The sequence below is a fragment of the Pseudorca crassidens genome, chromosome 11 (assembly GCF_039906515.1).
Source record: "Pseudorca crassidens isolate mPseCra1 chromosome 11, mPseCra1.hap1, whole genome shotgun sequence".
NCBI lineage: Eukaryota > Metazoa > Chordata > Mammalia > Artiodactyla > Delphinidae > Pseudorca > Pseudorca crassidens.
The window spans coordinates 103621568-103647733 of NC_090306.1; positions in this window are offsets into that span (position 1 = coordinate 103621568).

Genomic DNA, 26166 nt, shown 5'->3' on the forward strand with positions numbered 1-26166 from the left:
CCTAGCTGCACCAGCACAGGACGTGAGATTCAGAAATAAAAGCCCACGTGGAGCCTGGGGTCCGCACCTCATCAGTGCCACCTGGTGCCACCTGGGAGGGTTACCGAGAGCATTTCAGGCGTCAGTGTCTTCATTTGTAAAACGAGACTGTGCGTGGCTCCTCCCCCCACCTATGGGGTTTCGGAGAAGCCGAGGCCTCCCTCATCCCTTCCCATGCGGCCCCTCCACCATCGAGCCAGAAGCGGCCTTTTCCTGCTTGGAATGTCTCTTTCCCTCTGCCCTCAGCCAGGGAGAGCGCTCTGCTCTTGGGGGCTCTCACCTGGTCAGGGCAGGCCCACCTGACACACCCTCTCCCTTAGGTTACAGCATAACAGATTCCCAGGAGACATGTATCCTAGTCACAGGTTCTGGGGATTTGGGGAGCATCTTCAGGGTGCATTCTGCTCTCCACACATGTAGTATGCTGACACCCCCTCACCCCCATGCCTGTGTTCCTGAACGGGCCAGGCCCTGTGCCATGTGACGAGGGCACCGTGGAGGGAGACGTCCCCCTGCTGTCTGCACTCAAGGCTCACAGTCTACGTGGGGGACAGGCAGACAAAGAACCTCCTTAGAGTACACGGGCCCTACAGTTAAAGGCTCTCAGACAGGGAAGGAACTCATCAGCCCGGGCTGTGGGCGGGGCAACCCTCGGCCTGGGTTTTGCAGGAGGAATAGTTCACCTGTGCTGTGGGCGGGGCATGTGCCCCTGGAACGAGGGCGTGCTCGCGCAGGGCGAGGGGAGCTTGTGGGGTGAGCAGGGGTGGCGTAGCTGGAGGGGAAGGGAGGAGGCAGGGCTGGGAAAGTGTACAGAGGCCAGAGCAAGAAGCTGAGGACCGGGTGAATGGAGGATGGGGGATGCGGGGCAGTCTCAAGCATCCTCCATGGAACATGTAGCTGCTCAAAGGTGCATCGGTGCCCAGGCTTCACGTTTTGGGATGCGTGACCCTAAAGCCCCGTCCCCCTCCTCCACGAGCTCACTGGCAGAGAAGGGCTCTGGCTCTCCAGGCCTGAGGGGCTTCCCAGCTTTTTGCAGCACTCTGGTCCTGTAGTCGCTGAATAATGACCCCCAGATGTTCATACCACAATCCCCAGTAGCTGTACGTGTCACCTTACTGGAAGAAGGGGCTCCAAAAACGAGAATAAGTGAAGGATCCCGAGACAGGAGATGACCCTGGATTGTCAGGCTGGGTCTGAGGTCATCACGAGGGTCCCCGCAGAGGAGACTTCAGGAGATAAGAAGGTCACGTGACACAGAGGCAGAGAGAAACGCGAAGCTCCACGTGTGGGCCCTGAAGGCGGAGGGAGGGATGAGAGGACCCCGGCGCTCCTCCTGTGGGACAGAGTCCAGCGCGACGATTGATTCCCAATCAACACGGACGACCCCGCTTGCTCTGAGCGAGGGGACTGGGGTGGGAGTCCTGTGGCTGCTGTGACAAACAGTTACGAATTTAATGGCTTTAACGACACCCATTTATTCTCTTCCAGTTCTGGAGGGTGGAAGCCCCAAGTCAGCTTCTGGGGCTGAAGTTAAGGAGGTTCTAGGGGGAACCTGCTTCCTGGCTTTTCCAGCTTCTGCAGCTGCGCTCCACGCGTCCCTCCTTCCACGTTCAAAGCCCACACGTGGACCTTTGTGGTTCTCTCTGTCTCTATGTCATGTGACCTTCTTCTCTGGGTTCTCTGGAACCAGCTCTGACCTCCCGTTCACACGCTTCCCGGGACCAGGAGGCATCGAGTCCCCCAGTGTGGACCAGCTGCACAAGCGTGTGCCGCGCTTTTGGGGTCATGTTTTCTGATAGGCAGCCACGTTAACAGCCTGACGCATTAAACACAAGTCGATGTATTTCTGCCCCGCAAAGAATGTTTAATGCCCTGCCATAACTCCTGCTATCTGTTGGGGCCAGGAGAGAGATGGCTTTATTTCTCCCATAACTCTCGGTAGCACAATTCCATTGTTTACTTGGTGACACAAACTTGCTGTCATTTATCACCCGGGGAGAGAAATGGAGTTGGTGGCTGGCTGGAAAAGCGGGCCGGGAACTCGGGAACATCCCCATTTCCCACGGCTGCCTGGGAATCTGGGGATCTGGGGACTTTTCTGGGCTTCTGTGCTTCCAAGCACTTTTGGCAGGTCCCAGGTCCCAGGTCTGTCCACTCCGGGTGCAGTATTCTGCAAAGTTCCAGTGGTCAGTTCAGAGCTGCTGCACAGAAGCCCTTGGCCATGCTTGTCCCAGGAAAATGGAAAACCATTAATTTGCAGTCGTCTGAAGTGTGGTGGGGACACGACTGCTAATCGGCAATAAGAGATAGTAAATGGAGCAAAGTTTATGTTAATGAGCCATTTATCAACAGGAGGCGGCCCGCTGGCTCCCTCCATCACTCGGATGGCGTTGGGTTGCTTTGCGTCGCAGGTGTGTCCCAGCTGACGGAGCTGCCGCCGGTTCCCTCTGTTCTCAGTTGCCCTCGGCACGGCCTCGGCGCCCCTACTCTCTGGTCTTGTTTCTAAACCTCTGTTGACAACGGCTGCCCTGGACCGAGCGTCTCTGGCTTGTCAGACGCCGTGTTCGCACTTGTGACCCTCATCTCATGTCCTGAGGCTCCGTCATCCTCCAGCTCAGAGACGCCAGCCTGCCCACCTTTCTCCAGACCCCGCAGAGGATTCAGGGCTGCAGAAGGGACCACTGGTCTCACACTGGTTTCCCTGAAGGTCCATCCCAGTCTGTACTGGTTTCCGGGGGGGACAGCTTCCCGGGTCATTTCAGTGCCCTGGAGCTGGACGTAACCAATGACCACAAACGGGGGCTTAAAACCACAGACGATTCTCCCACACTTGTGGAAACAGAGTCCACAGTCAAGGTATCGGGTGCTGCACTCCCTCCGGGGGCTCCAGGGCAGGCTCCCTCCTTGTCCCCTCCAGGCTCTGGGGGTTCTGGGGGCTCCAGGTGCTCCTGGGCTGTGGCCGCATCATCCAGTCTCTGCCTCTGTTGTTACGTGGCCTCCCCTTCCTGCCCGTGTGTCTCTTCTTCTGTCCTTTAGTCTCTTATAGGGACAGGCATCATTATAAGACATTATAGGTGCTCACGTGGGTAACCCAGTGTGATCCTGACCTTGATCCGGTCTGCAATGACCCTTTTTCCAGGTAAGATCACCCTCACAGGTACTGGGATGAGGACATATCTTTCTGGGCACCACCATCTAACTTACTCCAGGTGGGGAGTGGTTGGCGCCCTGTGTCCTCGTGGATGACCCACTGGAGAACTGGCACTGGGCCCCAAGGCAGGGGGTGCCCCATGGCCCAGCCCAGCACCCATCCATCCCTCACGGAGTCAACAGCAACATTTGCAGGCAGCCTTGGAGGACTCCCGTGGTCACCTTGAGGGGTGTGTCTGTCCCTGGTGCCCAGCGAGGGGGGCGATGGGGATGTCTGACGCCAGGGCTCCCGCCGCCCACAACTGCCCGCTTGGTTCACGTGCCCCCATTAGGGAAACCTCTGCTGTCCCTGGTTCTGAGAAGAGGAGGGGCTCCAGGGACATCATGGAAGCCCCAGCTGCCGGGCAAAGTGCTGCCCCAGGACACTGGCTCTGTCCCGTCACGCACTGGGTGTGCCGTAGACAACACTTGGCCTCATTTGCAAACCCAGGGAAGCAAGGCCTGCATCTCAAAGCCATGGTAGGACTCTGTGGGGATGGGGTCCAGCACCTCGGTGCCACCCTCATCAAGTCGGGCCCCTCCCTGCCCTGTCCCCACCTGTCACCCCGGGTGGGCTGGCAGAGTTCCGCTCCTTGTCTTGGATGGCAGCCGCAGGGAATCCCACCACAGTCCCAGCCCCAGCTCTTGGGAAGGGGTCAAGAAGGAGACACACAGGAGACCTGAGGGGCCTGGAGGTCTTGCTGGCATCCGTTCGGGGAGCCAGTGTCCCTCTGTGGCTGCCCTGGCATTTCCGAGGTTTCTCCAGGTGAGAAGGGACCTGGTTACTCTCCACCTGCCCCCCAGATCCATGCCTGGCCGTGCCCGGTGCCCCAGCGGGTGCAGCCACGGGGAGTGCTGGCAGGAGATGGGGGCAGGAGCAGAGCTAGGTGTGTTCCCCGCCTCCTCTGCCCAGCTCTGGCTGAAACCCCTCCCCGACCGCGGCTCCAGCACCCACCCCTCCCACTGCATTCCCACCTAGGGGTGGCCGTGCCTTCCCGCTGCTGCCAGCAGCTCCCAGTCCTGCTCTTCTTTCTGTAAATAGTCTCATTAATTTCCCCAGTTCAACCTCTGAGTGGAATTCTGGTTCCTGCTGGGAACCTGACTTTTCCAAAGTGGCAACATGATTAATTGATGTATTTAATGACTAAAAGGCCATCATCTCTCCTCCACTTGGCCCACCGACCCCTCCTTCCAGGCTGGCTTTGGCTCTTCTGGCTTCAGAAAGCCTTTCCTGCCCACGCCAGTCCACACTTGGTCGGCCCCCTCCCGGGACCCCTGTGCCGCTTATGGAGAGGTGCTCAGGTGTGGGGCATGTGCAGAGGTCCCTGGTCACCAAGCTCCCCGCTGCTTGTCACTCATGGTCCGCCAGCGTCTTTGCTGCACTGCCTTTGGCCAAGCACACATGCCCCCCCTTTGGCTGTCCGGTTCTCCAGGGTCAACTTGCCCCAGGGCTCGCTGGCTCTGATGGGATTGGAGACGTTTGTCTGAAAACCCCAGGACCCCGGGACCCCTCTCCTGCCCTCCGCAGCAGGACACAGAGGGACCAACACCTCCCATCTCCACTGTGTGACCTGGGTGCAAATGTGTGTGTGCGAGGCTGTGCCTCACTCCACGGGGTGAGGCACAGATGGAGGGATGAAAGCACGCTTCCAAGTTGGAAAGCATCTCCCCCCAGGATGTGGATTCCGGTCCCGTCAGTTTATCCTTCACGGATTGCCAGCCCCGGCTGGGGAGGGGGTGGCTAAGTGCCCCTCCCCGCCTTCCAGTCACCAGGCCAAATGTCAGCGGCTCTGTCTCTGGGCTGAGTTGGATTTACCGAGCAGACCTCTGTTCAGTGTTCTGTTGGCCCAGAGATGGGGCAAGAGCCGTCTTTTTGCTTCAATATGATACAATGAAGGTAATTTTGTGAGATGCTAATGACATATGGGGACATAGCTCATGTCCCCCGTTCAACCCCTCTGAGCAGAAGCACTGAGTGCTCACCGGGGTCCCTGTGGGAGCTGGTGGGAGTGGCCCCTCCTATCTGGAGCCCCTGAGGTGTGTGACTCCTCAAGGGTCTCCTTCAGCCCCCGCTCCCCTTTCCCGTGAGTCCCCAGCAGCTTATTCACTTGATCAAGCACGCTTGCCCGACGTGCCGTCATCTCTGGGTTGATGGAGATGCCCCGGCTGCACAGTCAATCCCACGAGTGATTGGCATGAGCTCCACCAGCCTCTTCTGCCAGCTCAAGGTCATTATTTCAAGCTTGGTCTGGGAGCTCTGGTGCCAGGGAGGGTGGCAGTGCCCACAGGGAGGGCTATTTTGAGTCCCGCACCCCGTGCCTTTGTTCTGGTCACCCGCAGCCCTGGGCACGACTTGGAAGGGTGGCTGTGAGTCACCAGGAGACGTCTCCCACTGGCAAAGTCCTGCCTGGTTCCGGCCCATTCTCCCTTTGGCATAATCAGTCACATGCCTTCTTTCCAGGCAAATGGCAACCAAGAGTCTTGTGGAATGGATAATCAATTTCAGTAATAAGTTAAATGCGTTTGCTTCTGTTTCCAGAAAGTCTCCCGCTGGGAGAGGGATTTTTTTAAAAGACTCCTGGGTTGAGTTTTACTTCTGAACTCGGGCCTCTACCTGCTTCTGAGCCAAGTGAGTAGAGAGCATGAATCAACATGGGGGGAGCTTCTCCTCCACACCCACGCGCGAGGGGTTGGCAGCCCCGGGACCAGCTCTGGCAGAGGCCTCGCTGGCCCGTGCTGTGAAGGACACGTCATGGTGTCAGCCGCCCTCTGCCACTCTGTTTAAACGTCCCTTCAGAGCCAGATTGCTTCTCCTCGAAATGCCACGAGTGGCTTCCAGGACATGGGGGTGATGTTTGTCAAACACAGCAGACCTGAGCCATTTAAGTGAATGTCACAGAGCTGAGCCCAGAAGCTGATTTCATCGTGGAACCAGCCCAGGGCTTGCAGCCATCTGGAATCTGCCGGTCTCCACCGCCGTGGGCACGTGATCTGTTATCTCTCTGCCTTCAGGGCTTAGAACAGATCATGGTACATCACGTTCAGAAAGTGTTTACTGGAGGGATGAACGAGGGGAGGGGGTCATCTCTGGATCGCTCACTTGTCCAGTTTGAGGATGTATTTCTCTGGGAAAACCAGTAAGATCTCTGAGAGCAGGATCGGGCTGGGCGTATTTTGTTGGCCCATGACCTATCCGCCGCGCGTGATCAACAAACACCAGTGGAAAGAACATGACTCATGTGCTGCCGTCGAGGAGTTCCTTATGCGGGATTTAAATTCTTTGCGACGACAGAAGTCCTGAATAAGCCAGTTTTCTTTCGATAATTCCTCAAAGCATCTATAAACTTCTTTGCATTGTGATCTCTCAGAGGGTTACAGCACTCTGACTGGTGGGTGTCTCTTTGGCTGGGAAGTGGATAAAGTCATTGCCTTGCATTTAGGGGCTATTTGTATTAAAACACCGTCTTAAAATGCTAGACTCACACATAGCGGACGAACTACTCAGTTGTGAGTGATGTACGTGAATGGGAAGAAAGGTGATTTTTGTCTCCCGTGTCTCGAACCCTTATTGAATGGAAAGGCACGAGAATAAACCACACTAAGTTATTTTCTTTCCCTTTTCTTTTGTGCCAAGAAAAGGCACAAGGATCCTGCTTTGTGGGCTCCTTAGGGTAGCATAAGATTAGCGCATGCTTCTAAATCCTCCAGGACAGGGGCCACGTTGCCTTCGTCTTTGTAGCGAGTATGGGACCATGGAGGACGGTCTGAAGATGACTGAGCTTTCCGCCCAGGCAATGGGGTAGCTGGTGCGTCTTCTCCAACAGAGCGAACTCTTCAAGGACAAGGAAGCACGGCTGTGCATTTTATGTCCTTGGAGAACACAAGGCTTCCCAGAGAGGCTCAGTAACTACGTGCTGGCTAATGCATTGGACTGAGTTACTGAACATGTGAAAAATGGTGCTACACTTAACCAAAACTTTCCCTTCTTTCCATTTAAGTGCTAAAAATCTTTTCTCCCTCTTGGGAGGCTCGGGTACCAAGGGCAGACAAACATTCTCTCCTGCGGGCTTCGTTCCTGACTTTCTGCCACACCCTCCCGCTAGCACCGCTTTGTGGGATCCTTAGGGTAGCCCAGTGGACACAGTCTGTTCTTGGCTTTCTCCCCCTGGCTGGTGCATCAGTCCCTTAACCTGAAAGATCCTAGCTGGTCGCACAGCCTCAGCTGTCCTGCAGATGACTTCTAGAACTGTCCCTTTAACCTCTCCTGTAACTTTTGCTTAATCTGGTAATGGCAGCACCTAGTGAATGTCCCACAAGCCCCTATGGTACCTGGGGATCCTAGCTGCGGACAGTGAAGGACATGGCACAGGTCGTCTTCCACAGGAGGGTATTTGTGTTATGCTGTGTAGGATTTCTTGGATGGACAAGGAATCCAGTTTGAGTGCTAACTCTTTCAGGGACCAAGCAGGAGAAGAACACTCCAATCAAACCATAAGACCATTTCAGGGGAATTTCCGCTGTTGATACGACCCACCATGCAGCAAACACCAGGTGAGGGACTGGCCCCTGGAACCTGGGCCAGCTGCCACAACAGAGGCGGGGCCTTTGCTGCTTGTCCCTGCCCCCCACACTTTATTTCGATTTCCAAATCCCAGGCGAGTGCAGCTGCTTGGTAGAGGTGGTGCCGCAGGAGAAGCCTAGCCCTGTGGGGGATGAAGGTAGGTCATCTTTGGGACTCTGACCTCTGCCTGCCGACAGGGTCGGTGCAGTGTCTCAGGGTCTGCAGTCTGCCCCATCCTCCCTTTCAGCTCTTCCGCATCTGTACGCGTCCTTCTTCCATCTCTAAATTTCCAACTGTAAGAGTAGCTGCAGCTCTGTGCCTCCCTGAAGCTCCTGTGCACAGATAATGCATCCTCCCTCCCCCCAGAAGGGAGGGCCCTCACTGTCGTCTGTGTCCGCTTCTGGGAGATGATCATCCAATCACAATTCCATCTTGATACCTGTAACCCATGGACCAGATAATAGAACCTCCATGACACACCCTCTATGACACAGGAGGTATAAAGAGATGGAAAAAGTGGGAGAAGCCATCTATCCGTACATACGTGCTCGATAGAGCAAGGAGAGCTATGGCACGCTGCTACGACGTCTGTATCTGTAACAGGTCACAAGGCCAGGCATGTAAAGCCTCCGTTATCCGTCACTCATGCTATATTCATCTGCCCTTAGCTAGCACCCAGTTGGTCAGGCTTGTTATCTTGTAGGGTGGCTCCAACCTTTACTCCTGAGGGGTCTGAGCCCTTGGTGGTCCTGTGTGTTGGGGGGTTGCTGTAATCTTCCCCCAACTCCTGTCACTGTACCTGGAGGTAGCAGGGAGGACCCCAGAGAATGTCTGGGCTCCAGACATACTTGTTTTCTGTCACCACTGCTTAGGGACTTCTAGTTTTCCCTTGGTGGTCAGGACAAACTTTCCCAGACAACACAATAACCTCCCCACCTCACCTGCCCAGGGATGTGAGGAGCCTGAGGCCTTAACCTTTAAGTCAGTGGGACTGTTGTCAGGGTTCCCCATTGGAGAATTCCTCTTCCGGGGACCAAAATGTCTACACCAGAAGAGCCCTGAGCTGCATGAACTGGATACACAATTTTTGCTCGTGGGAGGTGTCACTGTCACCTCCACCCTTGGTCCCTGGACAAGCGTGTTCTGTGAGAGCAGCTGTCCCTGTACTAGTTTCCTACGCTGTGTAACAAATGACCACAAGCCCAGAGGCTGGAAGTGACGCCCGTCTATTATCTCACGGTTTCTGCAGGTCAGAATTCTGGGCGCAGTTGAGTTGAGTTCAGAGTCTCGTGAGGCTGGAACCAAGGTGTTGGCCAGCCTGCATCCCTTCTGGAGCTTCGGGTCTCCTTGAAGCTCGTGTGGTGCTGTGCTGGCAGAATTTACTGCTTTGCAGCTGCAGGACCTTGGCTTGCTGGCTGCGGGCACAGGCTGAGCTCAACTCCCAGAGACTGCCTTCAACTCCGTGCCAAGTCAGCTCCTTGCTCTGTGACTCCCCAGAGGCCCTCCCAGGCCTCGAATCTCCTCTTCACGGAATGCCCCATCTCTCTAAGGGTCAGGCCCACCCAGGATAATCTTTGTTTGTTTAACTCAAAGTCGGCTGATTAGGAAACTTAATTACACATGAAAATCCTTTCTGCAGTGTAATGTAATGTAGTCACAGGGCTGACACATCATCGTTTTGACAAGTTCTGCCCACGGACAGAGGGAGGGGTTTTGAAGGCTGCCTACGCCAGGGAATGGAAACCTTGGGGCCATTCTGCCCCCCACGGTGCCCTATGTTGGCTTCTGTTCAGGGCAGGCATCTCGCAGAGAGGAGCACGCCAGTTTCCTAAGGTGTTATCTCCACGAGGAGCCATTTGTGAGTCTGCGACAGGGTGCTCCGCGGTTCTGGGACCTCATGTGCTCTTGGTTGAAGGTGAACATCGTACGACGGTGAGTACCATGAGTCAGCTCACAGTTTTGTCTCGTTCGTCTTCCCCACCCGCCCAGAATGTTCCATGGACAGGATACTGTGATACTGTAACAATGGACGAAGCGTTTAGAAAACCCACAGATGGTGTTTTGGAGAAGTGAGCTAGGCAGGAAAGGCAAACACTTATTTGGAATGTGTCTATTTCTCTGAGGGCCAATTTCTGCCCCCTCTGTGTTAAAGGGGTGTGATACAATCCACCTGCCACCAGGTGGCTGGTACCCCAGGTACCTGCTGCCAGACCAAGGTTCAGCATTGGCCACTGCTGATGGCATCTCAGGCTCTCAGTAGAGGTGGCCTGCCAGCCCCTGAGCTGTCCACCTCTGCCTCCACGTCCACTTTGTCCACACGCCCATTGAGGATGCACAAGGGTGGGAATGAGGCTGGCTGACCATACCTGCCGACCATGGATGCCCTTTGGGACCATTCAGAGAGATCCAAGTACTTTCACTCTCTGAAAGTTCCAGCAACAAGCTTCCCCCAAACATTCTGTTCCCAGCTCCCACTCCTGTTCCTTAGCGTCCCTGGACAACCAGTCAAAGCACTAGTGATCATGAATAGCTGTGGACCTGCCCCGCTGGCCATCCCCCTTTCCTGGCAGACCGTGAGCTCTGCTGCTTGGAGCTCTACCTACTGGGGGTTTCCATCCTCTGCTCCCCTGAGCAGGCTGGGGATGCCCCAAACTCTTCTCTGCTCATTGGCATTTGGAGCAGGGTGACTGGTGGGCAAGATTGCATTTTCCCTGAGTTGGCTGCAGTGAACTCCCCAGGAGACCACACACTTCAAACCCAACAAACCTCTAATACCCCTCTGTGCCCTTCTTGACTAATCTGTATCTCATTCATTCATATGCTCATTTGTTCATTCAGCAGATGTGTATTGGGGGCCTACTGCATACCCTGAGCTTGTCCCCTCACTGCTGTCATAGAGAAAGGATGTCACAGATGTGGTCCTAGCCCTGGAGGAGCCAGAGAAAGAGACAGCGATTAAAAAAAATAATAATAAAGTACAGTGGTCTAATCGACTGCGGCTGTGACAGCTAGGGAAGCTAGGGTATCCGCTGATCAGTGACCCCATGCCCTGAGACTTATGAGCCAGGCGCTGGGTCCTTCCTCCCATCCTGTTTTAGTCTCCATCACACTCCCATACAGCGCACTTAATACTGTACTTTCTCCAGCCATCCCTGCTGCCGTGGCCATATTTGGACTCCAGCATCTCTCCCTATTTCTCCCCAGGCCATCAAAGCCGCTAATGTGTTTCTCTGCTTCCAGTTTTACCCTTTCGGTAATTTTCTTTACCAGGCAGTCCTAAAGGATCCTTGAAAGATGCCCAGTCTGCTCACATCCCTGCGCTGTTAGAATTGTTCTGTTTCTCTGTGTGCCTTTGGGAGGCATCGGAGCTCCATGGGGCGCCTTAAAAGGGGGGACGTCTGCCCTCCCCGCACTTGTGTTCCATAAACACCAAGCCGCCTGCAGTCCCGACCGCCCCATACTGCTTCCGGTCTGTGCTATCCAAAGGCTGCCCTCTGCCTGAAATGCTCTGATCTCAGTACCTGAAAGGCTTCTTTTCAGTTTCCAAACCCTATTCAGTCCTCACCCTCTGTCTGAAGTCTCTCTTGAAAATCCCAAACAGAGATAGTCACCCCTCTTTATATTTCTGTCTGTACCTCTGACATCCTGTTGTCATGACATGTGGCATTTTGGATGTAATTACTTGTTGACAGTGGAGTTGTATCTTGTATAGAGTTTGGTGCTAAAGTCACCCAGGAGGTGAAAATTGCCTGTAATCAAAATTATTCTTGAAATTTCCTTCAATTGCTCATAAGGAGCAGTACACATGTGTTTGTGTCAATAGACATCACCCGTTGCTGTGACCTCGTTCATGGTGGTTTGCTAAGACCCTTGAGGAGTCTTCCTGTGTCTTCATGGATGTTAAAGAAACCTTTGCCTGCCCCCTAAACAGAGGTCTTTGCTTTCCTTCTGTCAATGGTCAGGGAAAAGCCGAGATCCCACATTCTCTGTAGCTTGCTGGCTGACCTGGCTGGGTCTGGCTGTGTTTGGGGCGAACACACACTGAAAGCCGTGCTGGGTGGGGTCCCCTCTCCCTGGCGGACTCTCTCCAAGGAATAGACTTCAATACACAGAAGTTAAAAGAGCATCAGATGTGAACCCAGGTATGCGCTTTGTCTCATGCTAGATTGTTAATTCCCCGCGGTAACACTGTATGTTATTCATCTTCACTGAATCGATAGCAAACAATTGGGAAAACAATGTCTAGATCAAGGCTCATCTTCTCCCAGATGCCTGCATGAAGGAGGGACTCTTGTCATTTATGAATGAATACACCTGGGACAGAGCCACGTCCCTGGTCCACAGAGCTGCCGCAGACCTTGAGTGATGGTGGCCCAGAACCAGGCAGCATCCCTCTCCCTTTCTGCCCACTCTTCCTGTGCAGCTGTGTTATACTGCTCTTTCTTTATTACTCCAAAGCGTAGCCTTTAGGAGTCTGTGCAACGCTCACAGACTAAACAATATACTTCACTAATAATCTCCCTTAATTTCCTTATAAGTTAGTATATGCTTCTTAACAAGTGCTGCAAATGCTTTCTGTGCCTTTTCAAGTCCAATTCCTCGAGGTTTTTAGAAAATGACCCTGAACCCAGGGACAAAAAGGAGGGAGGAGGTATTGCCACATCATCAGTAACTGGAGTGTTTACTCCAAAAACCATGGACTGAGAAATTCTTTCCAGTAGCTCTGTCCAGCACCCTGTTTCCACAAAGCAGGAGGTAGTCTCCTGTCTTCAAATCTGTGAACCAGGAGACAATGGTCTGGAGATTTTCATTAGACATGTTAAGATGGAAGAGAAGGACTGCTGTAAATAGACACTAAGAAGCTCCATCTGTGCTCGGCTTGAAGGTTGATTTCCGACTGATGTGGAGATGTCTCTTCTAATCTGAAGATACAGTTGATGGAAACATCTGCTCCATCGGGGTCCGTCACCTCCCTCACATTATTTACTCTACCCCAATGATAAAACTAGTCTTCGGGCCGTGATGCAATTTCTATCTCAGACTTTTATTAAGCACGTTGTCTTTGACAAGGGCAGTGGTTAAAATGGAATGAGTTAGTGTGTTCTCAGTTAGCTCTAGAATAAAAGCTGTCCCAGGATTCAGCGATGTTTCAGGCAGCCTCTTTTTTATTTATTCAGTAGAGCCATCTGGGGACAACTTGTACTCCCTTGTGTCTTGAATATCATACACCAGACTTAAAGAGGCTTCATTGGTTTAGTTTGGTAGAGAATTCTAGGCTTAAAGTCATTCTTCTCAAGGACTTTTTTTTTTTTTTTTGCGGTACGCGGGCCTCTCACTGCTGTGGCCTCTCCCGCTGCGGAGCACAGGCTCCGGACGCACAGGCTCAGCGGCCATGGCTCACGGGCCCAGCCGCTCCGCAGCATGTGGGATCTTCCCGGACCGGGGCACGAACCCGCATCCCCCGCATCGGCAGGCGGACTCTCAACCACTGCGCCACCAGGGAAGCCCCTCAAGGACTTTTGAAGATCTTCCGTGCTATCTTCCAGCCAATGTTATTGTCAATGAGAAAATTGCCAGTCTTATTCCTCTCCTCGTCTTCCTTCTCCCCTTTTTTCCCTCTTTTTGTAGGCAATCTGTATTTTCTCTTTGGTTGCTTTCACAATACTTTGCCTTTTTTTTGTTCACGTTGCCTGATGCTGGGTCCAGGCAAGCACTTATTTTTAATCACCCTTCTGAGGACCCAGTGAGCATCTCAGCTCGAGCATTCAGGCCTTTCTTCAATTCTGGAAATCACGTGGCCATTCTTGTCTGTCTCATTCTCTTTATGCTTTCCATCTGGAATTCAAATGAGATCTATATCAGGGTCATATGACTTCGGTCTCAGCTTCCTGTCATCTCTCAGTCATACTTTCAAATCCTCTACCTCTTTGCGCTGCATTCTAAGAGAATGTGCTGCATTTCCTCATTTCTATCTTTCGGTTCACTAATTCTCTTCTCAGCTGCTTCAATCTACCATTGAAATGATGGTTTGACTCTTTAATTTAAATGATTGTCTTTGGCTCTTTTCCAAATCTGCATGTTCTTTTTAGAATCCCGTTCTTTCCATATGGTTTCTAGTCCTTATTTGATCTCTTCAATTATTTTAAACATAATAATTTTATGGTTTCACAGAATTCTAGCATTTCAGTTCCTTGGTATGCTGCTCCCAGCTACTCTCTGCCCTTTATTAGAGGGTTGTACATACATCCCTGCTGCAGCCTTGCGGTGTGCAATGCCTCTCTGCAAGAAGAGATACTTTCCCACCCGCTAACATCAGTCTGGGAATGACTTTGGCTAAATGAACGTAAGCAAAATTGCTGCATGTTAACAGTAGGCTTAGGAACCACTGCATATGAGAACATGTCCCAAATAGTGGCTGTTCATTCAGACTGGGTTTCAGGATGAAGAAGACACATGGAGCAGAGCCAAAGCCACCCTGCGGGATGCTGCACAGTGTGAGCGGGGCAAGCAGTTTTGTTTCTTTAAGCCATTGGGATATAGGGTTTTTTTGTTACACAACGTAACCTAGTCTAAGCTGGCTGAAACAGGTACTAACTCTTCTTTTCTGGTATGTGCTAGCACTTGTTCACGGTGGATTAACTACTCATGGGGTTTGTCATTTTGTTACTGTGAATCTATCTTCATCGTCAGTTTTTGTTTTTAATTTTGGGAGTCTTATGGACTCTGGGGGGTGGGTGTGTCTCTACTGATATATATTTTCCTTCTTTCCTTCCTTCTGCCGAGGGACCCTGGGTTTTCTGTTTAGGACATTTGTTCCCTCGAGGACTTTTATTCCATTTTGCTCTTCTAAATTCAGACCCCTTACCTATATATGGTTAAGGCTTCCGTGTTTAGTTTTCATGAGATCTTTTGTTTCCATCCACATCTGGGGACAGATGTGACCTCCCCCTTCAGCTCCCTATTTGGTGGGCAGTTTCTGTCCACTTTTCTGGGTGGATCACCCATCTTGGGTCCTGCCTTTATGCAGGGGTCTCAGTTTCAGTGTCCTGCCTTTACACAAGGCCATGTCTTCTGCCCAGTATGGACATGAAAGCCCTAGACCCAGCTGCTGGGCCTCATACCAGGTCAGATACCTCAGCAATGCTCTGGCCTTGAGTTCCCACTCTATTTCAGGGACCTGGTTCCTTTCCTTTAAATCTGAATTGTGTTTGTAACTTTCAAAGATTATACTTTAGCCAGCTTTTCTTTGTGTCTGTGGTGGAGGAGTTGGGGAGCCGCCTGGCTCAGCTCTCTCCGCTTATTTCATTGTCTGTATACTCACGGAGGCTTGAACCCCATGAGGGCAGGGACCACTGACATCCTACTCACTGTCATTTCTTGTTGCCGAGAACATGCCTGGGACATGGAGGTGTTCAGGAGGTATTTGTCCATTGATTGAATGAATGAGAGTTTAAAAGAAGAGGTTGGAGGGGACCCACAGAGGAGGGCTGTTTGCTTCTGTCTGTCATGATTCTGAGCCTCTGCCCTTTCCATCTGTCGGGCTGTTACAGAATAGGTTTGTAAAGGAATTGGGGGAGGACTAGAAAAATACCACGAGTGGAGAGGGTTTTTTTTTTTCCTGTAAAGATCTTGTTTGGGTTTACATTTTAGGGCCTGGCCTGGGGCACTCTGTCCCCCTTGTTACATGGGAGCCAGAGAAAGCCTGGGCCCCTGTCTTGGTAGCTCCCAGTGCCATGCATGAGGGGCATGCAGACGGGCAATTACAACCCAGTTTGATAAGCACTGCAGTGGAGGGGAGGATGGGAAATTAGAGGATGGGAGGGTGGGCAGGCCCAGGAAGGCTTCCTGGAGGAGGTGACACTTTGACCTGAGCATGTGGCAAGGGTCGGAGTGAGAGCAGGTCAATGGGCTCTGGGGGATCATTGGGATGGGCAGAGTGTTACTGCTTCCAGGTCGTGCGTGTCTCCCCTTCCACCTGTAGACGTGAATTTTCTCAGATTCCTCTTAACCTCTTTGAAAATGCAGATTCTCTTTTCAGAAGGAGCACATTCACTCGGCGTTCAGCGTGGAGACAAAGGGGGGTGACTGCTCAGACCAGGGTCTGGGATGGCTCAGGAACTCACCTCTGAGGAGAAGATGGATGGTTTTCAGATTCTCTAGAATGTTCGGGGCCACCTCTGACTGGAACTTTTCAGGCAGGTTTTCTTCGAGATCTGAGGAATGAAGCTGGCTCTAGGCGGACACGGGCTCCAGCCCAGCACGACCCTTTGGTGCTCTGAGTCCGTGGGCAGCGAGGTCACCCCAGCGTCCACCGTGCCTCCCCCTGCAGGGGGCTGATAGGACCTGCGCTTCCTGGGATTGTTTAAATGCTGTGGAAGAGGCACTGCCTGTGTTTGCACATGAATGGCAGTAAGTCTTAGTAATCATTATTATTATTGATACATTTTGATTTCTCTGTTTTCCTTCTTTTCTTTTTTTTTTTAGTTTCCAAATGTGTATATATTTTTTTGCAGTATGCGGGCCTCTCACTGTTGTGGCCTCTCCCGTTGCGGAGCACAGGCTCCGGACGCGCAGGCTCAGCAGCCATGGCTCACAGGCCCAGCTGCTCTGCGGCATGTGGGATCTTCCCGGACCGGGGCACGAACCCGTGTCGCCTGCATCGGCAGACGGACTCTCAACCACTGCGCCACCAGGGAAGCCCCCCAAATGTGTATTTTTGATAGTCTGTATTTTCATCAGTTAGACATATTACTATTGGGGGGAAAAAGAAATATTTGTCAGTAAAAAAATGTTATTGGAGTGTAGTTGATTTATAATGTTGTGTCAATTTCTGCTATATAGGAAAGTGACTCAGTTACACACACATCTTTTTTCATTCTTAATTAACCTATTAAAGTTTTACTTATTTTGCTCAAGCCTGCCTGTGAGGACCCAGGTCCAGGCTACTGGCCGGTCTCCCCTCTCCGGGGGCTCCCAGGATGACACCCCGGGGCGGGGGGGCAGTGGCTGCAGGCTGGGGCAGGCTGTGCTTCGGGCATCCTCTGAGCGCCTGCCCTGGGGAGCTGCCCAGTGCCGTCCTGCAGCCTGGGAAAGAAATCAGGAGGACCATGAACTCATGGAGGACACACACCATGTATTAACTTCGACTTGTAAGTTAAAACACACAGTGGTACAAATTAGGGATGAACAGAGGAAATGAGAATTTGCCTTTCCTTTTCCCAGCCTCGAATCAGAACCTGACAACTCTAAATAAAAATGGAAAAAATTTCAATTACTATGCAGATGGATTTTAGGGATCTCGCCTCTCTGTCATCTGGCTCTGAATCCGATATGAGAAGCCCCAGCACTTCCACGGGGATGGACTCTGCCAGCGGCCGGGCTGACCCCACAGGGGAGGAAGGTGAAGACGCTGGGGAGGAAGAGAGGGCTGCGTCCACAGGCCGCGCACGTCTGAGATGAATCCCCTGGACCACGAGAGTGCCAGACCACTGCCCTCCCCGACCTGGCTCCACAGCCCACATTCTCAACTCAGATCCTGGTGCTCAGAATGAGCCTTGGCCACACTCTGGGGGCAACTCACACCAAACACCATTGCAGAAATGGCTTGGTGGGTCAGCCACCCCGGGTCGTTCAGAGAGGCTGGGAACACCTGAGCAGAGCCGTGATGCCTGGGCAATGATGCTGAGACCAGACAGTGGGCTGCAGAGAAGGTTCTGGTGGTCAGCCTGGGGCTGCCAAAGTCTCCCCCATCTAGAGCGTATTTCAAAGCGCTCCGTTGCGTGTGTGTGTGTGTGTGTGTGTTTGTTTGTTACACAAACAGGGGAGATGACATTTCAAGACCTCTCTTTAAGCAGCCTTCTCTCTGCCCCCCTACCCCATCCATAGATGTCTTCGTGTCCAGATAGATGTGACCCTCGTGGATCACCCCCCATTCCCTCTGCAATGGGTGCTAGGATTATACTGTGAGACTCTGGCCATCCACCTGCCTGGTGCCCCCAGGAATGGATACACACAAGTACCCGTAGAGCAGACGTGGCTGCCAGTGGAGCCTCGTAGGATCTCTCCTCCCTACAGGTGCTGGCGCGGCGGAGCTCAGGCATCAGGGTCGTGGGTGCTGTGAGTTCCTAATGTGTGCCTGCCACAGTCTATGTGGACGTGGTTCGGGTGGTCCACATGGGGTGGGCTCTGCCCAGGCGTGTTTGGGGCATGTGGCCCCAGGGGATGAATGTCTAAAGCCCCCCAGAGGTCTGGGCTGGTGCAGGTGCTGGGGGTGGTGGAGGACAGGGGCCCGGATGCTATTAGCACACAAGCCCTTTGAGAGCAGAAGTTGTGTGTCTCTCCCTCCCCCCCGGGGTCTCCTTGCCTGGTGCCCTTGACTAGGTTAAATCACGCTGGGTTTCCACCTGTGAGACCGTAATATAGAAGGCGATGGGGCCGGGCCCTGCTGCCCTGGGGTCTCTGGGGTCATTCTCCCCTGACCATAGCTCTCTGGTTTCTGATTGGGTGAGAGCTCAGATGCCCGGATGGGGCCATCCACTACTCTTCATCTCTGCCGGTGCAGAAAGGGATCCAGTGGGATCTGCAGTCCAGCTTGGGGAACCAGCTCCAGAGCCTGCCTGGTGGCCCCGGGCAATACCTGGAGTCGGCTTTGCTTCTCTGGGAGCTGTGGGGCCGGGCGGGTGGGACATAGCTCGGTGTCCCCTGTTGCCCTCTGCTCCCAGCCCCCTCCAGGAGCCTGTACGCGCGGTCTCGCTGCGTCCCTGGCATGCGTGAAATGCTCCCCTCACCTGTTCTTGTGACTCCACACCGTCCTTGTCCACACGCAGGTGAAGAGTGTGGGCCTGAGAACTGGCCGCCCCACCTCCCTCATCGTCCGACCTTGATTGAGCACCTGCTGTATGCACGTCACCGGCTCTCGTGTCTCGTCTGTTGGGGAGGGCGCACGATGAGGAATAAACGTAATTGGAGGAACAAGACAGACACTGGGCTGTAGCCTGCAGGTGATGGCCGGCAGGTGCTGAGGGCCAGGCGCTACTCTTGAGAGGACGCCTGAAGGCCGAGGGGCCCGAGAGGACCCCGGGAGGAGAGGACGCAGGCTCTGCCGCGCAGCTTTTCATTCGTTCACTCACTCATTCCATAAACACGGAACGAGCATCTATCCTGGGCCCCGAACTCCCCCACGCATCAGGACACTCAGCAGGAAGCCTCAGGCTGCACCCACCGTCCAGGTGGGAGATGGATTGGCACGGGGTGGGGGCACAGGAGGCCTCTGACCCAGTGCGGGTGGTGCCAGTGGCACTTGAAGCTGACACTTGAGGTTTGAGTTGGGGCTGGGAGGGGTGGGCATCCATGGAGAATGGACAGCTCGTGGACGGACAGGAGACTTGGAGAAGGAGGCATGGCCAGAAACATGGGGCAGGGGGACGGGAGGGTGTGGGCTTTGTGCTTCCATCACCAGGCATCCCGAGCCAGTCTCCATGGGGGCTGCGGACCTGCCCAGGTGCTGGGAGGAGACTGAACAGTTCTAAGCTGGGTCCCGAGAAGGATGTGTATCCAGAAAGCTCACCGAGACAGCTGCCACGCAGGAGTGGACCAGACGGTGGGGATGTGAGCCAGGCTGGGCCTGGAGGCAGGGCCTCAGGGGTGCAGGCTCCCACCATTCGCTGTTGGGACACCCCCACGGGTCACACCTCTGCTCTTGGGTAGAGTAACAGACTACCAAGAGGTGGAAACAAAGAGAAGTGGGGAAGATCCCCTCTTCCAGGAAGCCCTCCATCCTCCTGCGTGGGGATCAGACAGAGCCATGCCCCTCTCCTCCTCTCTCCGAAGGCATCTTCCTGGTTGCTTTGTTTCGGTGCCCACCTCATTTTGTCTTGTCCCCAGGTCTCCCCTTGGTTTCCCCACTTGCTTTTTCCTGGCCAGCCTAGGAGGAGAGAGGCGGTTGCCCGTCGAGGACATGACTGAACTGGGGAAGGAGCGAGTTTCTGATCAGACACGGGCCTGAGCTTTAACAAGCAGGGGCTTCTGATTCAGGAATTTGGGAAATAAAAGCATTCCCACACGCACCACAGAGAGCTCAGGCCCCACGATGAGGCCAGCAGCCCTGCAGCCCTTGGGGGCCGGAGCCTGGATATGAGGGTGTCAGGGGTTCCCTAGGTGAGGGTTGTCCTCTGCGTAGTTGCACCTGCTTGCGTGGGTCTAAATGCTCCCTTTGCAGCCTGGCGTTTGTGTCCCGGCTCAGAGGCTGCCTCCCTCTTCCTTGTGTCTGAATGGGGTCAGCGGGCGCCCATGTTTCTGCTACAGCAGGTCATCTCCAAGTGCTGGGGGCGTCCTGAGGGCCACCATTCTTCTTACAGGCCCTGCTGAGTCCCTTTCCATCCTGGCTTTTCTTCTGGAATGTATGCAAAGAGATTAAAAAGTGCGGATACCTATCTGGGTGTACATAAATGGTTAGATTAATCAGGCCTGGGCCCGCACGATTCTGGGGGGATGAATAAAATATGTACTGAAGTCAAAAGGACACCTCCCCGAAAATGAGTGACAGACACCGTTCTGGTGGAGAGATGAAATCACAACGCAAGCCGGAGGCGCCGAGTGAGAAAATGTGAGGCTGGAGGGTGCTGGGGTGAAGAGAACCCCGTCCCCATCACAGCCTGTCCACGGCTCCACCTCCAGCAGCCCGCGACAGTTCAGGTGTGTTTCGGAAGATCTGGGCACGTTTCCGTCCTCCCCTCCCCTTTTATACTGTGCACTTACTCGTTCCGTCAGAGGACAACAGTGTTCACGGGCCCCCCGCCCCCACCCCGTGCGTCCAGAGCTAAAGCTGTGTGTCCTTCCTCTGCCCCAGAAGCTGGGCCCTGCAAGGGTCCTTGAGACCTGGCCTGGCAGCCGGCAGGGATGCAGGTTTCAGGGCAGGGAGGACGCTCTCCTGAGCACCGCAGGGAGATCTGTGGGCCTGCCTGACGTGCTCAGCTTGCAGGCTCCACGCCTGTCCCTCCCAGACTGTGTGAGCCCTGGGCCTGGATTCAGTCCAGACTCTGGCTCCGTCCCCTGCAAGCTCTCACCGTGGTCTCTGTGGGGACACACTGGCGCACGTCTTACTGTGCTGTGACGTCCATAAATGGAAAGCCCAGTTCCTGGCGCCAGGGAGGGCTTGGTAAACCGTAGCTGCTTCCTCCTCTCTGTCCTGTGGCCTCGGCCTCCTTGGCCCCTCCAGGCCTCTGCATTCTTCTTTTTTTTCTGTTGAAGTATAGCTGATTCACAGTATCGTGTTAGTTCCCGGTGTGTAGCACAGTGATGTGGTTACACACACACACACACACACACACACACACACACACTCACACACACACACGTATATTCTTTCTCAGACTCTTTTCCCTTATAGGTTATTACAAGTTTAGTTCCCTGTGCTGTGCGGTGAGTCCGAGGCCTCCCCATTCTTGCACTGACTTTTGCTCAGACCCACCTGCGCCTCCATGTCTGGGCAGCTCCCCGCCCTCCTGGAAGTGCCCCCCTGCTCTGCTCTGCCTTCCTGGTGCCTGCCCAGCCCTTATCTCAGAGCTCGGCCAAGCTCTCCATCCAGCACCTCTGGCCACCTTCTCCATCCCCCCCGGCACACGAGCTTCACACCTTCTCCTGCCCGACCCTCTGCTGGGAGGGCGCCTCCTGGGCCTCCGAGAGTTTCAGTGACAGTGGGTCCAACCAGAGCATGCAGCTTTCCAGTCGAGCACAGATCTCAAACCACACGTGTTTGATAAATCAAGTGACGGAGGGATGATTTGAGTCCCACCGAGGGGATGGACACTTCAGTACTCAAAACTAAAATCCCATGAGTCTGCAGTAAACAGACTGCAGTGACCAGCCCCTGCCCCCCAGGGGACCTGCTTGGGGGGTTTTCACCACAGCTCCTCCACGGAGGGGTCTGCAGATGAGGCGTCTCTAGAAGCCAGCGGAGTGGGGACTGGCCAAGCGGCGGTGGCCAGCACTGTTCGCAAGAGCTGGTTGTTAAATCTCCAGGACCTTTGCACGTCCTTTGACAACACACTGGGAGTTTGAAATAGGCCCTGGGGGGAGTCCTGGCACCACAGATATTGGTGAAGATGATGGATAATGGTTTAGACCGCAATCCTCCCGTACCCCTTGCCAGGGAGAGCTGGCCGTCAGACACCCACCAGCGCACCGTGGCCTGGGCCCGCAGCTGGCTTCCATCAGAAGTGCTTCCTTGTGTTTTCTCCTGGACCCCTTTTGTGTCTCTTTCCTAGTAGCTTCCAGGCGTCACCACATCATCTTTCTGCACTTGGTCTCTCCTGGCCACGCCCCTGCCCGCACTGACGCGGGCCAGTGCACAGGGGGCCTGGAGGCATCTTCGTCTCGCTCTCCACTGGCCCTTCCAGGGGACAGTGGGCGGGAGGTGGCCTTGCCGTGAGGTGAAGGACCGTCAAGGAGGTCTTGCCGATCTCCAGGTGACTCAGCGACTCGGGGCGTTTGGCAAAGCTCCGGGGCAGATGGGGTTGAACCAGTGCCCCCTCTGTTACCAGGCAGGCTGGGCTCTGTGGTGGGCAGTGTGGCCTGCTCTTCCACATGGACCCTGGCACCATCAGCACTTCTGGGACCTCCCGAGAACGGGCCTCCCACCCGCAGACCAAGCGAGGGCCCAGTGCCCGGCCTTGGTACACCTGGCGCTCTGCATCGCAGGGGCCCTGGCGTCCTCTGAACGCCCACGTGGTGTCTGCTGTTGGGGTCTGTCCTCCAGGCAGGAAGTGTGTTTGCTTTGTTCTTCGTTGTGTCACAGGTCATGAGCCCCACGTGACTCATGGCGTGTGACATGTTGTCTGAGCCAATACTGATCATATTGTTTTTGTTACTCTGTTGTTAGTGTCACTCCATGGTTCAGTGTGTCCTCACCCTCATTGTGTGTGTGTGTGTCCTCACTCCCATTGCCAGGCGCTGTCACCTCCCCTCTGATGGTGGCTGTGTTGTTACAAAGATCACCTTCACTCAGGTCACTCCAGGTCTGGCATTTCTCCATCACGACTAGTTTATATTCTAACCCTGGGGTATGGAAAAAAAAAAAAGGAATCAATTGTTTTTAATTATGTCCATCTTGTATGCTTTACATTACAGGAACAGCTCAATAATACCTTACAATCCAAACAGCTGTAGGAGCATCGCTGATTACCCAGGATGGAATACTAGAGTTTTCTTTTTGTTCAACTCGTAAACTACTCTGCGAAGGGCGATATCTTCCTGAGTCAGTTGTGCGCTCCCCTTTATGGTTCTGTTTACTGCTCCGTGTGTACGAAGTAAAGCCCTAATAATTGCTCACTGTGGTCTTTAGTTTATTACCTTCAGACCTGTTTGCATGCAGGTGGTGGGCCATGGGGGGGGGGAGGAGAGGCCCCGGACAGAGGCCAGCTGAAAGGGCTCTTCTCTCAGCCTCCCTCCCTGCCTGTGTGTGCCTGGGCCCATGGCAAAGCACCTCTGAGCTCGGGCTGCTTTTCCGTGAAGGGCCAGGGTGGGCCTAAGAGGGGCAGAGAGCAGACACCAAACAAGCACGTTTGGGCCAGCTCTTCAAGACAAGGCGTGGCTTGGTGAGGAGCGAGACACGTTGGGGCAGGTCGCAGCTCTGGGGGACCCTGGGGGGGCCAGCCTACTTCTCTATGTTTAGTTCTGTTAGGTAACAGTTCCACCGATTAGAAAACGGGCAAAAGAGACTCCCTTCTTAGGGCTGTTGACGGATGAGGTGAAAGGCCTTGAGTGCAGTTTCTTGGACAAGGTAGCCCCTTTGGGGGGGTGCTCTAAAGAGAGTTGCTACTGTTCTACTTCACAGAAGCCAGCACCCAGAGGGACCACCTGCATGGCTCATCTGTGAGTATCGCTCTGTTTCCCAAATTAACAAGGTGCTTGCCGTGACCTTGACTCTGTACACGCAGTTCATGGTCCTTCTGCCGAGATGAGGCTGCTGCCGGAGGGACCCACCCTGGTTGGGGGCTGAGGCCCAGAATCCTCCCGTCCTACCAGAGAGGCGACAGTAATAGTCTTTCCCATCCAGAGACCCCAGAGAGCTCTTGCTGTCCTGTCCTCCACGAGTGCTGCCCCCAGCCCTGCAGACACGGGGTGGGAGGGGAGGGGAGGAGGCACACTTACCCCAGGTGTCAGGGTCTGGCCACGCCCACCCTGCAGCCCCAGCTGCAGGCCCCAGTGCCCCGAAGTCCCCAGGAGGGCAGGTCTGGCCCTGAAAGCACACTTTGCCAACAGCTCCTAGAGAGACTCGCCAGCTAGGCTCTTGGCTCTCATTTTAGGGAAGAAAAATGCCTCTGCAGTTTATAAAAAGGCCCAGCAGACCCCTGCCGCGAGAACCCAGCTGTTCAAAGGGAAGAAAGATGCTTCCTGAGAGCGCCGGGCGTGCAGACAAGTTTAAAAACCAACTGCTTCAGATATACGTTTCTCAATAAGCAGAGATAGTGGGCACTGGGCAGAGAAAATAATCAATTTCAGCCTGCAAGAGCGGGCCAGCAGGAGAGCCGGCCTCTGTTGAGTTATTTATTTACTTACTTCGTTTGGAAAGGAGGCCCTGCTACGCAATGTGAAATTCATAGCCCACCAGCTCCCTCCCTGGCCGTGGAAGCTGATGGCACAAAGCGTTCTTTTCCAGCGGAGCCCAGGCAGGGGGACGAGGCAGCAGGCTCTGCAGGGTGTGGGCAGCCTGGCCGAGTTCACAGCACTGGGGTGCTTGGAGGGGGCAGGAATTTGTGGGTTCTGATCTCTGGAGGGCCCAGGCCCTGGCAGGGTGTCCTGAGGTCCCCAGGGCCCCCAGACCCTGGCAGCCCCAAGTGGCCGCAAAGACGGAGTACCAGGTGCTGAGTCCTGCTCCTGGGTCCTGGCTCCGCAGCAGGTGAGCTGGGGTCTTTGGGTGCGTGGCCGTCTTTTCTGAGCCGCCCTCTTCTGCCTTCCTCTGGGAGTGAGGACTCTTGCTGCACCCTCCTGGCGTGGCATCGGGAGATGGGCTGTGAAAAGCACTTAAATGCCAACCAAACCACACCCCAGCCAGGCTCCCCGCAGTTGCTAAAGGCTGCTGGGGGCAGGGGTGTGTGTGACGGCACCTGTCCCAAAAGAAAGGGGACCGGGGTGCAGAAAAGATACAGTCCTGCCTGGTCAGAGTGTGTGCCCTCTGGCTGGGGACTCAAGGGCTTAACCAGGGCTGACTGACTCACGGCTCTCCTGTGCAAGGACATCTCAGCTGCCAGACGAGGCTGCACTGTGCCTGCACTCCCTGGCCCCTGCCTGGGACCCACCTTTGTAGGACCTGCTCTCCCGTCTCCCAGCACATGTCCCCACCTCCATCCCTGTCTGTTCTTGCTTCTCAGGCTCCCCAGTGCGTACTCTTCTTCCTTCAGTGTCTGGCTATTTGCCTCTTCCTTGGTGGAACCTTCCCTGGCCACCTCTCCTTACACCTTCACACTCTAGTCAGAATTAGCCCATCGTGCTCTGTGCTCCCAGAATTCTTTGCACCTCTCCTGCAGCCCTTATCTACTGGCCTTCCAAGCAGTGACCCCCATCTTTCGCTGGAATGAACGCCCCAGCAGCCCCTCATTAAAATTAAATATTTGGTGACTTTTTAACAAACGTTCGTGGGTCCCTCTGGGAGAACTTTCTGTATCAGAATAAGGGGAGGGAGGCTCAGAGCATCCCAGGTACCTGCCTGCAGAGGTGCAGAGCTGTTTCACCAAGCCCTCCCATCCCCACCCAGCACGGGGTCCCCTCCCACCCCCTTCCCACAGGTTCTGCCTCAGGGCACCATTGGGTCATGAGGCTGCTTGCCGTTCTTGGGTCTTGGGTGTGTCTTCCAGAACTGAAGGGCACCCCAGCATTGAGGCCCCATCCTCTGCCCCTTGAAGGCTCTGAAGACAGGTGCTTTTGCAATGCTCTTTTCAGATGATCTCCCCTGGCCGTGGCTTCGGCCCTGGAGCCAGAATGCTTGGGTTAGGATCCCAGCTCTGTGACCTCAGGCAGGTGGCTTGACTTCTCTGTGCCCCAAGTGCACCTCTGTTAGCAGGGTGATAATAGTCTTAGCTCACAGGACTGCTATGGCCCTGGATGAGCTCACCAAGGAGAGTGCCAAGCGACACCACCTCTGTCTGGTTTTGACCAGCCAAAGACCCCCAAGCCAGCCTTGTCTGACGGCCCACGTGTCCTCCGGCCCAGCTCGGGGGCTTCTCAACCTCCATGCGGCCAATACAGGATTCTGGGCTTTTCTTCCCCCAGGCCTGCTCCTCTTTGGGTCTCTTTTCTCCAGGACAGACCCCCTCCATCCCCCAGTTGCCCTCCGCAGTGGCTCAGCCACGAGCTGTTCGGGAGCTTTGCGTTAGGTCCCT